Below are 12,543 nucleotides of genomic sequence, written 5' to 3'. Positions count from 1 at the left end.
GGGACATGTGCAAAGTCAGTGATTATAAAATGCCAGCCACAAAAATGATTTCTCTTATCTTATATTGTTGTTTCTCATTCTTACTTATGTAATTATTTTGTGTGCTCATCTTCCATCTGCTAACCTTTGTCCTCCATTTTAGTCACTCTGTGATGCAATTTGACTGTAAATGTTTTGCAAAGTGCTTTATGAATTATTATGATTATATTACAGTCAAAGGCCACCAAAAGGCAAGCGTCATAGTTACATTCAACACAGGCGGTGTTTCCATGCATCTGTGAGCTGTATGTTGTGAAACTCTTGTGCATAATCTTTCCATGGATCCAGCCGTAGATTATGATCAGTCAGTTGATCAATTTTAAAGGAGTGATGATAGGAGGGTCAGACAGGGCTTTGAATGATCAATCACAAACTTAAAATTAATTCATATGAAAAGTGATGCAGAAAGTGTGCTGCCGGGGACTGGATCTACATAAAAAAGACCTTTTTTCCTGCACAGAAAAGAGGAATTCAGGGCACTGTACACCACCCTGATCTTTTCATGCCCTACATTAACTTGTCACTTGTGTCACTCACCCGTCACTTGTCAGTCAGTGATGCCGTCATGAGACTATTTTCCATTTGTTGACTGATTACTTTTGACCTCATTTTGCATGTTAATTCAGCACACAGAGAATTGAGCAGTGAGAGAAGAAAGGTAATTTGCCTGGCATGAATACACAGATGCAATTTAGGGCGATGATGCCCCCCCCCCTCCCCACCATCACCACCATCACCATTTGGCATCTGTCCTGAGACGCCAAACAATGAGGTGGAGGACGAGATCACACTCATCAGGACCACTGCGGTCTTCTGATTGTCAGGTTTCACATTCAGGTTTCACACTCATCTGAACACGCGCTATGGTTTAAACTGAAAGGTGTATTTTTGTTTTAATAACTTTGATTTATTGTGAGCAGGTATAGTTGACAGTCCGTTAAGTTGAAAAACGACCCTATCGCTGTTTTCCCACTTAACAGCAAACCTGCTAACATCTGGCTTTAGTCTTCAGAGGGAAAGGTTATAATATTATAATATATTGTATTAGCTCTCCAGCTTCGATCGGCAGTGGTGGAAACATGACTCCCAGGTGGACATGCTGATTTTCACCTCTTTTCTGGCACGATGCTGTGACACACGTTGAAGTGAATATATATAAATAAAATCAACATGGATTTTGATAATTATTATAATTCAAACGCACAAAACATACAATTAATATGCTCTCCTCAAAGCCGCCAGACTCCAGTCAGACAATATCGCTGATCATCAAAACACACAAAATAAAACTCATCAAACCCGTCCTGGTTAGTTTTTTCATTGTTCCAACAATCACCAACTGTGGTTTGGTTGAAATTAACCTTTTATTCATCGATTTATTTTACGTCGCTGATCACTGTAGAAAAGACTTCATTCAAACTCACAGAAACAAAATAAATCTCAAAGTCTTTCCACCGGTCCAACAATCACCAACTGTGGTTTGAGAGTTTGAAAAGTGACACTGAATAAGTAACAGATATAAAAGAAGATATAACCACCGTAACCTTTTCATTGCTTCCAGCGCCGTCGAAGGTGACATAGAAAGAAACAGAAAAGCCTTCTTGTCTGCTAGCAATGGGAGACGAGTCTATCATCTATTTTCAAAATCTTTTGCCATGCATGTTTGAAAAACCTGCACATGAGCTCTACTTTTGGTGGAAAAAGGGTTCGTGAGAGCGGTGATAGTGAACCAGAACAGTAAAGCTGCAGCCCGACGGCTCAACACGGAGCTGAAACTCCCTGTAAAGCTCCATGGAGCTGCAGATTCATCTGATAATTCTCTTTAGGTTCATTTAATCCTAATTTCTGTCTTCAAGCTATAAAAATGTTGATGAGGCTAACGCCACTTTATGTAATTATTTAGTAAATTAAGTAATTAGGAGCATGGTTAACTTTCCCTTACACAGTGCCTTTAAACAACAAAAGCACGCTTCATGTTCGTTGTCTTTCAGTCGGCTGAGAGGCTCTCAGCCTGAGGTGAAGCTCTGCAGAATCATTACAACCTGAGCACCGGGCTCAGACCTTATTGACTGCCGTGCGAGTCTCTGCCACTAACAAACAAAAACCCTTTCAGTGACACTGCTTCAGGCACGACGAGGCTGCAGTCTCTTTTCATTACTGTACATCAGACCAGAGGAACACTTTGCACATCTGATCTCTGATCATGCACTCGGTGCAGCCACACACCACACGGACACGTGCACGCAGATAGAAGCACAGACACACATGGATAAACATTATTCATTGTGTCATTGTGCTTAATTTAACTAATGTACTCTTGTAAATGATGATACGTTTTAAAAAGCCTAACCAGGTCCAGGGGTCGTGAATTAGCCTCGGCTAGAGATCCTATACCAAAGACTTGGTCACGACCAACAGGTGGGTCGGCAAATACATTTGCAGAATTTGGGCCAGCTCTGACAGGGTCCGACCACTATCCGTCTCTGCTCCATAAACTCATCGATCGATCACATTTTCCTCATTTTCAGGCTGGTTTTAGCGGATTTGGCGATAGTCATGGTTAAACCTGTGGAGCTAACATTAGCACACTATGTTAGCACATCAATAACTAGCGTGAGCGCCTCTATGCTACGCTAGCTACTGAAGGTATACTGAATGTATACACACGTTGATTTTGCTTTTTAATGATTGTAACAGTGAATAAAGAACATCCCGGCTTTACAGGAACAGTGTTTCTTAATCTCATTGTCTTCTGTCTGGATCTGCAGGTGATGTGGTGGTTCATTTTAACGCTGTGATCTGTAGCTTTAGCTTCCATCTTTATCTTTTGAACCTGTTTTCTCTGCTGAGTCAGTTTGACATCCTGGATATATCCTCTCAACACATATTGTAGATCTTTCTGTCTGCTTCTCTCTGAAATAGCTTTTTCCAACAATTAGATGATATCAACGCAGGGAGTGCAGTTAGTGACAGTGTGGGCTCCATGGTAACGTCTCTGACAGATTGACATTGATTGTAGTAGCAGCGGGGGGCGGGGCTTAACCAAGGGTCAGTTGTAGCATTGAATCCAATATGACAGGCTAGCATTTGATGAGAGGAAACGAAAAGAATGCGATAGCCTCCGCCTAAATGCATTTATTTGGTTCCATTTATAAAGTGTTTGACATGTCTTATATGTTTTCAATAACAAGCATACAACAAAGTTGTGATTCAAACATTTCTTTTCTAATTGGCTTGTTCACCATTTTAAGATAATATAAGGAAATGGCAGTAAATGGTGAGGAATGTTCAGTTACGCACACATTTGCTCCAGTCATCATTCATAGATAAGGCTATTGTGAATTGGTTTGAAGTGGTTTGTCATCTTTTAAATCTCCAGAAAAAAATATGCAATACATCATGTATCATGTTATTGTTACCTTTTAAAATGTTTCTTTTGTATTGTTCCTGACAAATGAACTAATAAATAAATAAAATAAAATCCTTCATGAGACAGTTGAGTAGGAGAGGGACGAGTAAATCAAAGGTCTAGCACCGAAACGCCAGTCAGGAATCGTCAATATTTGGATTTTCTCACATGAACTGAGCATCCATGGCGCAGTGATTCAGAACGATTTTTTTTTAACAGGCAAACCTGACAGACATATGGTTTCAACCCTTCTTCCGTGCTCGGTGAAATACTGACAGGCCTACATGGTCAGATGGTTCATACGCAACATTGCAGCAGACTTTACGTCAGCCCACAGAGAGCACATCTTCCAATGTTATCTCTTGGGAGTTCAGACCAGATAGAATTTAATGATGTATCACATGCGGCTGCACTGACAGCATCTCCCCCCCCCCCCCACCTCCAAAGAAAACACTGTGTGCTTCCTCACAGCCTGAGAGAGTGAAACACAAAACATCTTAAGCAAACACACCTCCAGCCTTGGTTTCCCTGCCTTTCCTCGCACACTGTGACCATCTTTAGAGTGTGTTGTAATTGACATGAAGATTGCCAGCTGAGCGAGCGGATGCTGCTCGCTGATATAACATCTGCCACAGGCTGAAATGTGGGAGTCCCAACGCAGGTAGTCTTCAAAGCAGGAACAAGTGTTTTAAAAGAAACAACAGCAGCCATTTAGAATAGCGTGAGGAAGTGAAGCAGGATCCCTCGAGGGGCTGTATTGATTCCACAGCCAGTCAGTCGTGGCTCAATAACGTTGCTGTTTATGCGTGAAACATTTGTTATCAGTCAAAAGCATATTGCAATATCGATAGCTGTTGATCCCCCCCACATTCTGGCACAAACACCAAGCCAAGGATTTGAAACAACTTGTTGGCTGGAATGTGCATCAAAGCGAGGTAAACTGGCGTAAACTCTCTATTCTCAGATTACTCTGTGGTGGTGATGTCATCATCTCACAGAGGAGCCGGTTTTTCAGTCTGATTTCAAAGGTCTGTATCTCAGTCCTCCATCCATGAGCCTGGGGCGTCCATAGTATTATATGATAAGCACTGTATCACTGGGGATATCCATCTCTGGGAGCTGTAAAACATATACGCAGCTCAAGAACAAATTATAGGCCAGGGAAAATATAGTGAAATGGTTAAGTGAGCTTCCAGAGGTAAATCCTTCTATAATTAGCTTTCACCCACCGTAAAATAAAAAAAGATGTACTTTTTTATTTTACCCACCTTAAAATACATCTTAAAAAATCATTGTCTTAAAGGTCTAAGCAGGAATCTGAGGTTCAGCACAATTCTGACATTGCAGCTTCTTTAGCCAACACAAACCTCTCTTCATCTTGCTTTACGACAAATTGTTCACCCGTTGTAGAGGAAGTGTGATGCCTGCAGAGACGAGTTGTATAAAAACTAGATGTGTTCAAATACTACATTCTCCCATCTGATAGCAGAGCGTTAAAAAGGGAAAAAAAGAAAAGAAAAAAACAGAATTCAAATGAGTTCGCCTTTTTGGTCGTCACCATCTTGGATTACGGCCGTCGCCATGTTGTTGTTTTTTGCAACCAGTAAACGGAAGTGATCATATTTGAATTGTGGAGGAGTGACGTAGACGCCGTGTACGGCTCTGGTAGCGACAGCAACCTGTCAATCACAAGGTAGCCACGCCCCTAAAGCATACTCTGCTTTATAGTCTATTTGACTCTAAATGGACCATAATTGACCTACATTATAGTCCATTTACATTTCAGTCATTTAACAGACGCTTTTATCCAAAAAGACTTACAATTCAGATTCTATCACAATTCTACACCGTAGGCACAGCTACAGGAGCAATTTTGGGGTTAAGTGTCTTGCTCAAGGACACATTGACATGCGACTAGTGGAGCCTGAGCCGGGGATCGAACCGCCGATCGATTGGAGGACAGCCCTGCTATCCACTTTGCCACAGTCGCCAGCATTTACAGTCAAATAGACCATAAAACAGGTTATGCATTACCGTCCATGTGTGCACACCAAGAATATAGAGGTTTAAGTGAATTTTCTGAACAAAGTGCTACTGTTACACACAGAACAAATAACCATGTCATGAATAAATGGGTTTCTTACTCAGGACAAACATCAGACATAAAGATTACCTCGCTGGTTATGATATAAATCAAATCTGATCAAAGTGCTGGTATGAAATCTGCCATTTCATATCCTGCTGCAGTCTGTGTCGTCCTGTCACAGAAGACCCATGAACACACAAGACAAAAAAAGACGAATACAACAAATGACTTCTGTGGGAATTACCGAAGGTACAAAGCAGAGAAACACCTTCCTGTAGGAGCGCCCAGCAGGCTGACTTTGAATAAGGGGAACAATTATGAAGCAGACCTTACACAAATGCCTTTAATGTATTTACCACAACATAAGGCTCGCTTCTTTTGCCCGTATGAGTTCAAATTTACTGACAAAGCCACGTGGGTTCACTGACCATTTCCATGGCCGTCTACACACATATAGATACACACATATACTCCTAATGAAGTGAAACTTCGAAGTGCTGCCTTTAGGTCTCAACAGATTAAGCATCAAGTGTTATTTTACAGTTCTAGTTTATGAAATATAGAAATGATATAATGGTGTTTTTCTTAGGCAAGAACATTCTGTAGGTGAAGTTATAAAATTATTAGTTTTATTATTGGTGTCATTATTATTATTATTATAACTTTCGTTTTCATTATTTAATTCAAAATTACAATTATTATTGTTTGAATTCAATATGTTTATTTGTTATTTATTCAGATTTTTTTTGTTTATATGAAGGGGAAGCATGACAATATGTTATCTTGGTAAATGATGCTTTGCACAGAAATGATATGATGGCGTTCTGACATCAGCTGAGCTCTGGTCATGTTCACGTTTCATTTGAAAGATAAAGTGATATCTGTGGTGTAGAAAGTAAATGAATGCATAAGCCGATGGACAGAGCCTTATTATTCAATTCATTATTTCAGTAATTCATTATGATGAATCATTTATTAATTATCTTTGTATAAACATTTTTAATTTAAAGCCTATCAACAGTTATACTGAACATTCAGTATCGCTGGGTTTTAGACTAATAGTTAATCAAAACATGTCATACAAAATGATTAATCAAAATATAATTCACAGAATAACTGCTGAGTAAATATCTAAAATAAAAATATAATTAGTTATTACTGCAGATATGTGTTTGATAGATTAAATGGTTTGAGTTCACTCCATGCTCTTAAAAACAAATTACAAATTTTCTTTTTTTACCTATAAAACTGATCTATAGAGAGTCAAACAGGCCAGCAGACTCTTCACTGGGTTCACTCTAATAAAAAAAGGAAACCATTGTCAGCTTTTGTCGTTCCCAAACACTGGGTCGGGACCCACCGGTGGGTCGCTGGAGATTTAATAGGGTTGCCCAATAAATTCGCTGAATTTCTTCAATGTTAAATTCTAAATGACGGTGATGTGGAAACAACAGTAGAAATGGTCGGGAGCGTTCATTTACGCACTAATTCACACTTGTCATAACTTATAAATAAGGCCTGTTGGGAAATGGGTCACAGTGGTTTTGTCATTTTTAAAAAGTGGGTCCCCAGATAAAAAGTTTAATAAGGAAATACTGATGTAACAAAATGGAAAACTAGGCTGCTTTAAGTTTCAGAAATCCATTATGTAAAACACCAAACTCAAACCAGGGGAAGCCACTCACATTAATCAGCACTAGCGTGTCAGACATGAGAGCTTAATTACCTCTGTTCAGGAGAAGTGTCTGCCTTGAAAGCTACTCAACAGATTTTAATAACATTTCCTGGGAGATCAGGAGGCTATGAGCAAAAATAGATCTTAATGGTTTTTGGTGTGGATAGCGCCACCATGTGGTAGTTTTAAAGCAATTCACATTTTGGATTCTAACTGCAAGGCGTAGAAACTAAAAACCTTTCTTCCTTGGTCTAAAACCACCTCTTTTAAATATACTCATTACACATTTATCGAAACTTCCTCAAATTTAGAACATAATATTTGATTTTTCTGTAACTGCCAAATCCATGTGGGCTTGGTCTATAAAGCCATTCGTCCTTATTCCTTAATGCAACTACATCTAGTTCAGTGTACAAAGAAACAATAATGGATGATGTCCAAGGCGGATTATGAGACAATGGGCCCCTGGGATACAAAAGGCCCCTCCACCTCTTCTTTATAGGAGCAGGACACACAGACTTTACAGTAGTTTAGCCTCCAGTTGTTTTGTGTTACTTTATTGTTTTGGTGTTTTTGTTTTTTCTGTTTCGTTACATGGTGTCATAGTGCATCTGCTCCTCTAATACCTATATGTACACGATGTGACAAAAACAGAACATTTAATGTGAAGTAGTATTTGCCGAAGTGCTAGTTTGCAGAATTGAGTTACATTGTGCAGATATTTCTGTTCTGCATTCCTATTATCCCAAGGTCCTGTGTTACAAAGAACCTGTGTTCCCAAGGTTATATGTTCCGTGTCCGATGTTCCCAAGGTTCTATATTCCTAGGGTTCTATATTCCCAAGTTTCTATGTTTCCAGCATCCTATTTTCCCAGCGTCCTATGTTCCCAAGGTCCTATTTTCCCAGGGTTCTACATTCCCAAGTTTCTATGTTCCCAGGGTCCTATGTTCCCAAGGTCCTATGTTCCCAGGGTTCTATATTCCCAAGGTCCTATGTTCCCAGGGTTCTATATTCCCAAGTTTCTATGTTCCCAGTGTCCCATGTTCCCAAGGTTCTATATTCCCAAGGTTCTATGTTCTCAGGATTCTATAGTCCCCTGGTTCTATGTTCCCAGGTCCTATATCCCTAGGTCCTATTTTCCCAGAGTCCTATGTTCCCAGGGTCCTATTTTTCCAGGATCCTATGTTCCCATGGTGCTTTATTCCCAGTGTCCAATGTTCCCACAGACCTATATTCCGAAGGTCCTATGTTTCAAGGGTCCTATGTTTCCAGGGTTCTATGTTCCCAAGATCCTATGTTTTTAAGGTTCTATGTTCCAAAGGTTCTATATTCCCAGGGTTCTGTTTACCCATTGTTCTATGATCCAATGGTTCTATGATCCCAAATTCCTGGGACAAACATCACCAACAAAACTACTTGGTGAGGTTTAGTAAAAGATTGCGGTTTGGGTTCAAATAAGTATGTTTTTGACAAACAGGGAATGAGAACATGTTGGTTCCCCTGCTCTATATGACACATAATGGGAACCTGAAAAAGATGTTCGACAGTTCTATTTGCTTAAAATGACATGAGCTATTGTGGGAACTCGTCAAAGGGATGATAGCATGGAGTTGAACAGAGGGTCCTGTGAAAACGAGTCCCGAACAACATAAACCTTCTGAACAGATGATTTAATTAATGTGTGCTAACAGAACACTGAACTGAGAACATAGAACCCTGTGACCATAGGACCCTGGGAACATAAATACACTCCCGTTCTATGCACGCTGGCTAACAGAAAGGGTTTACTGGGGCACCTAAATGCAACGGTCATCATTAATGATATTGATTACACCTGCCGTCTGCAGGTGAATTTCCACAGTGAGCATCGTCTCTTTTTCAACACAAGTGTGCTGTCAAAAGTCGTGTTTACCCGTGTAGATGCTCACTTATCTTAGCACCGCAAACGGTAGAGAAACAAGGATGAAAGAAACCTTTTATGTACAAATATTTTGTGGACGGAAAACACTGCAAGCTCTATTTGACAACATCTTTCCCTTTTCAGATGCGGGGGTCCAAGGCCAGAGGATGATGTGGATGTTGTACAGATTGAAAAGCCCGCTGAGGCGAAATTGTGATGTTAGGCCGTACAAATGAAATTGAGTTTGACATTTTAGTTTTGGAATTCTTCTGTATTTCATTGTAAACAATAAACACACCAGCATAGAAACAAAACTGTTGACATTATAATGTGGTTGTGGAAAGAAGGAACAGGATGCAGAGTAGAATAAAACTAATTGAACACACAGCACTCCAAAATATTTTGTCACTTCTGCAGTCCCAATTTGCAAAAGCCTGTGCACTGTATTTGTAAGGAAAGTGGGCAGATACCATTTACTAAAGCTTGATGCTTCATGGAGATATGTTGACCTTTCAGGAGCACCAGTTTGTGTCTCGAGTATTTTGTCTCCTCGTTAGTGAGGAATTGTACAACATGGCACTGTGTGCACCTGTGTGATGAAAGCCGCTGCCACTATCAGGTAATCACCAAAAGCGGCAAAACAAATGCAATAATTTTTTTGGCCGCGCTTACTTCGTTCCCATCTTAACCACTTCTGATGTTGGGGGCAGAATATAAATCTGAGATGAGCTCTCCTCAGATTCCACTTCATGAATGCAGCATGAATATGTGTGGAAGCAGTTTACTGCCTGCAAAGTGTTTTCATTTGTAAAAGTCATCTCATCTAAAATGCCATTAGCATCAACTTTACAGCTTTGCACTCAGCTTTCTGACCATCACAAGGGAGCAAAGAGCCAAAATGAAACCTGTCAATTTGACAGAAAATACAGCAACTGTGACTGTTAAAGGTACTTGTATTTTGGGTTTCTACAAGAACATGTTTACGTGCTTTACTGTAACGGGTGTAGTTAGGACCCAGGAGCAGTACGACAACACCAGGACTGGTATGATTTGAGTTCTTTATTTGCAACACACGACAGGCAGAAGATTCTCTGGAAGAATCCGACAGGTTTCTCGTGGTCAAGGACAGAAGGGCTGAGTAAGTTACCAGGGCAGAGGCAAGGCGAGGTAGTCCAGGACAGGCAGGGTCGGCAACAGGGAATCAGTCCAAGGGTGAGTGCGGGAAAGTTGAGCATGAATGCAAAGAACGATCTGGCAGTGAGTGTGTCTGAGGCAGGGGTTTAAATAGTGAAGAGGCAGAGTGAGCAGGTGAGAGTAATGAGCTGATGAGGTGAGTGTGACTGGCAGGTGCCCTGAATGAACTAATTAGGTGAGTGAAAGGTGGATAGAAGTGACAGAGCTGTGACATTTACAGCTCAAAAAAACACTTTATTTTTCTCATGCCATCTGTGTTCACCCTCTGGCTGAAAGGCCTCGTTTTAGCGCTTGCCTCTTTAAGACCACCTCCCCAAAAAAGCCAAGTCTGCTCTGATTGGCTTGCTTGGAAAATATGGCGCAAAAGTAGTTCTCAAGCTGTGAGAGTCTGTATATTCTGATTAGTCTGCATGTGGCACAACTATTACAGAAGGCTGGGACACGGTTTTGAGCTGGAGCTGCGATGGTTGAGGGTTACAGCAGGTGGCGCTAGAAATAAAGGGATGTGTCCGCTCAAGGTGCGTTTTAGTAAAGATCTTCTCATCAATTACAGAATTGTAATTCTCACCCATAAAGTAGACGCCTCAGTGAAACGAATCAATCATCCCCCGTGTTCTGTGATCGTGCGCCAGTAAGTGAGCCTTTGGGCAAGTGCAGACCAGATTTTACATTTGTGTTGCACACCGATGATATGACGCCTTAAGCCGTGGGGTCTCTTTCAAGCCTTGGTGAATCACATGTTCTGATCAAGGCAGCTCACAATAACACTGACAGGGTTGACCTAGTTCACATGTTGTGGTGTGGTAGACACTCCAGACACACAAATGTATGAGCACAAACTCTGAGAAAGCAGGTTTTTTTTATGACGTGTCACCTTTAAATGTCCGTCACGTAATCAAATTGTAATGTGGATGTGCTGATATTAGCTACTTAGCACAGCTAAGCAAGCCGGGCTACCGTCCCAAACCATTCCAAAATAAAATGAATACCGTCCCAAAGTAAATGCGTGCCATATCAAATTATTCTATAATTAAAATGATCTGTGGCATAAATAAACAGCCCCGTTTCTTAACTACATTATACGTGAATTAAGTTTCAAGGGAAACGTAATTTGTCGCTGAATATGTCTTTTTGACGACTCACAAATACGTTTCTAATGAAAGTACATGTGAAGCCTCGGTTATGATTTCCACATTAACGATCACACAGACATGATCAGACAGAATTGAGGAGGAAACATGCCAAACCCCAACTACATAGGCAGACGAAACACACTGGCCTTCCTCCAACACAAAACATAGACCAACCAGAGTGACGCCTTCCATGAGCGTTTATAAGCATCTCACCTGCTGCCTGCAGCCAATCACAGACAATCTCTATAATTAGTGCCACTTTAACCCAGGTGGCATCAATCTCTCCTCATTTGGAGCCAATTAGTAGTCAAGCTTACTTTGCCAAAATATTTTAATCAAATGTACCCTCTCAAGAGGCATAATCAAAACATACATATTGTTGATAAACAAGTAAACATTCCCTTCTTTGGAAGTGACAAACATTACAGCAGGAACAATTACCCAAAAAGAGATTAAACAGAAGACCAGAAAGACTGAACACAAGTCAACAAGCGTTTCTCAAACAAGTTTACATATCTCAAATAAGACATATACATATTAAACAGTGGAGCTTCCTCTCAGTAAACATATAAACATTGACTCAAGGAAATGTTATATTGGGAGTAGAAGTAACAAACTCGGTAACAAGCATGCATTCAGTTCAGTGTGTGTAACAGAGCGTTTGAATATACTTGTCAGAGATTAATGTTACGGTGTGATTGCAGTTGTATGTCTATTATTTTTTAAGGTTAAGTCTACCTTCCATCCCACAACCGTCCCAAAAGGCATTTTTTATCGCCCCCCCCCCTAACACTTAGTCAAGTCAGTCAAGTCGGTTACCTGTCAGTTGACTCGCTGTCAGTAGTTATACAAGCTGAACAAAAGCATTGCCAGTCGGGAGGCCTAACGCCACGCTTGAGTTCACCAACTAGCTTGGATATTCAAGACTTACTCAGCTTCGATGAGCACATACGATTATTTTTGTACTTTTAGAGGATCTTCTTTTTGTTTTGCCGTTAGTCCTCCAACACGGCGGCGCGAAACCGTAACTAACCCCGTGAATCTACGGAAACCAAACATTCATGACACCAGAAACACATTGCTCTCTAATGTCACAATCACCAGAC

This window comes from Anarhichas minor, unplaced genomic scaffold (genome assembly GCF_050575085.1).
Source record: "Anarhichas minor isolate MPS153535 unplaced genomic scaffold, ASM5057508v1 ptg000010l, whole genome shotgun sequence".
Taxonomy (NCBI): Eukaryota; Metazoa; Chordata; class Actinopteri; order Perciformes; family Anarhichadidae; genus Anarhichas; species Anarhichas minor.
The sequence above is the reverse complement of the archived record's forward strand: the minus strand, read 5'-3'. Positions refer to the sequence as shown.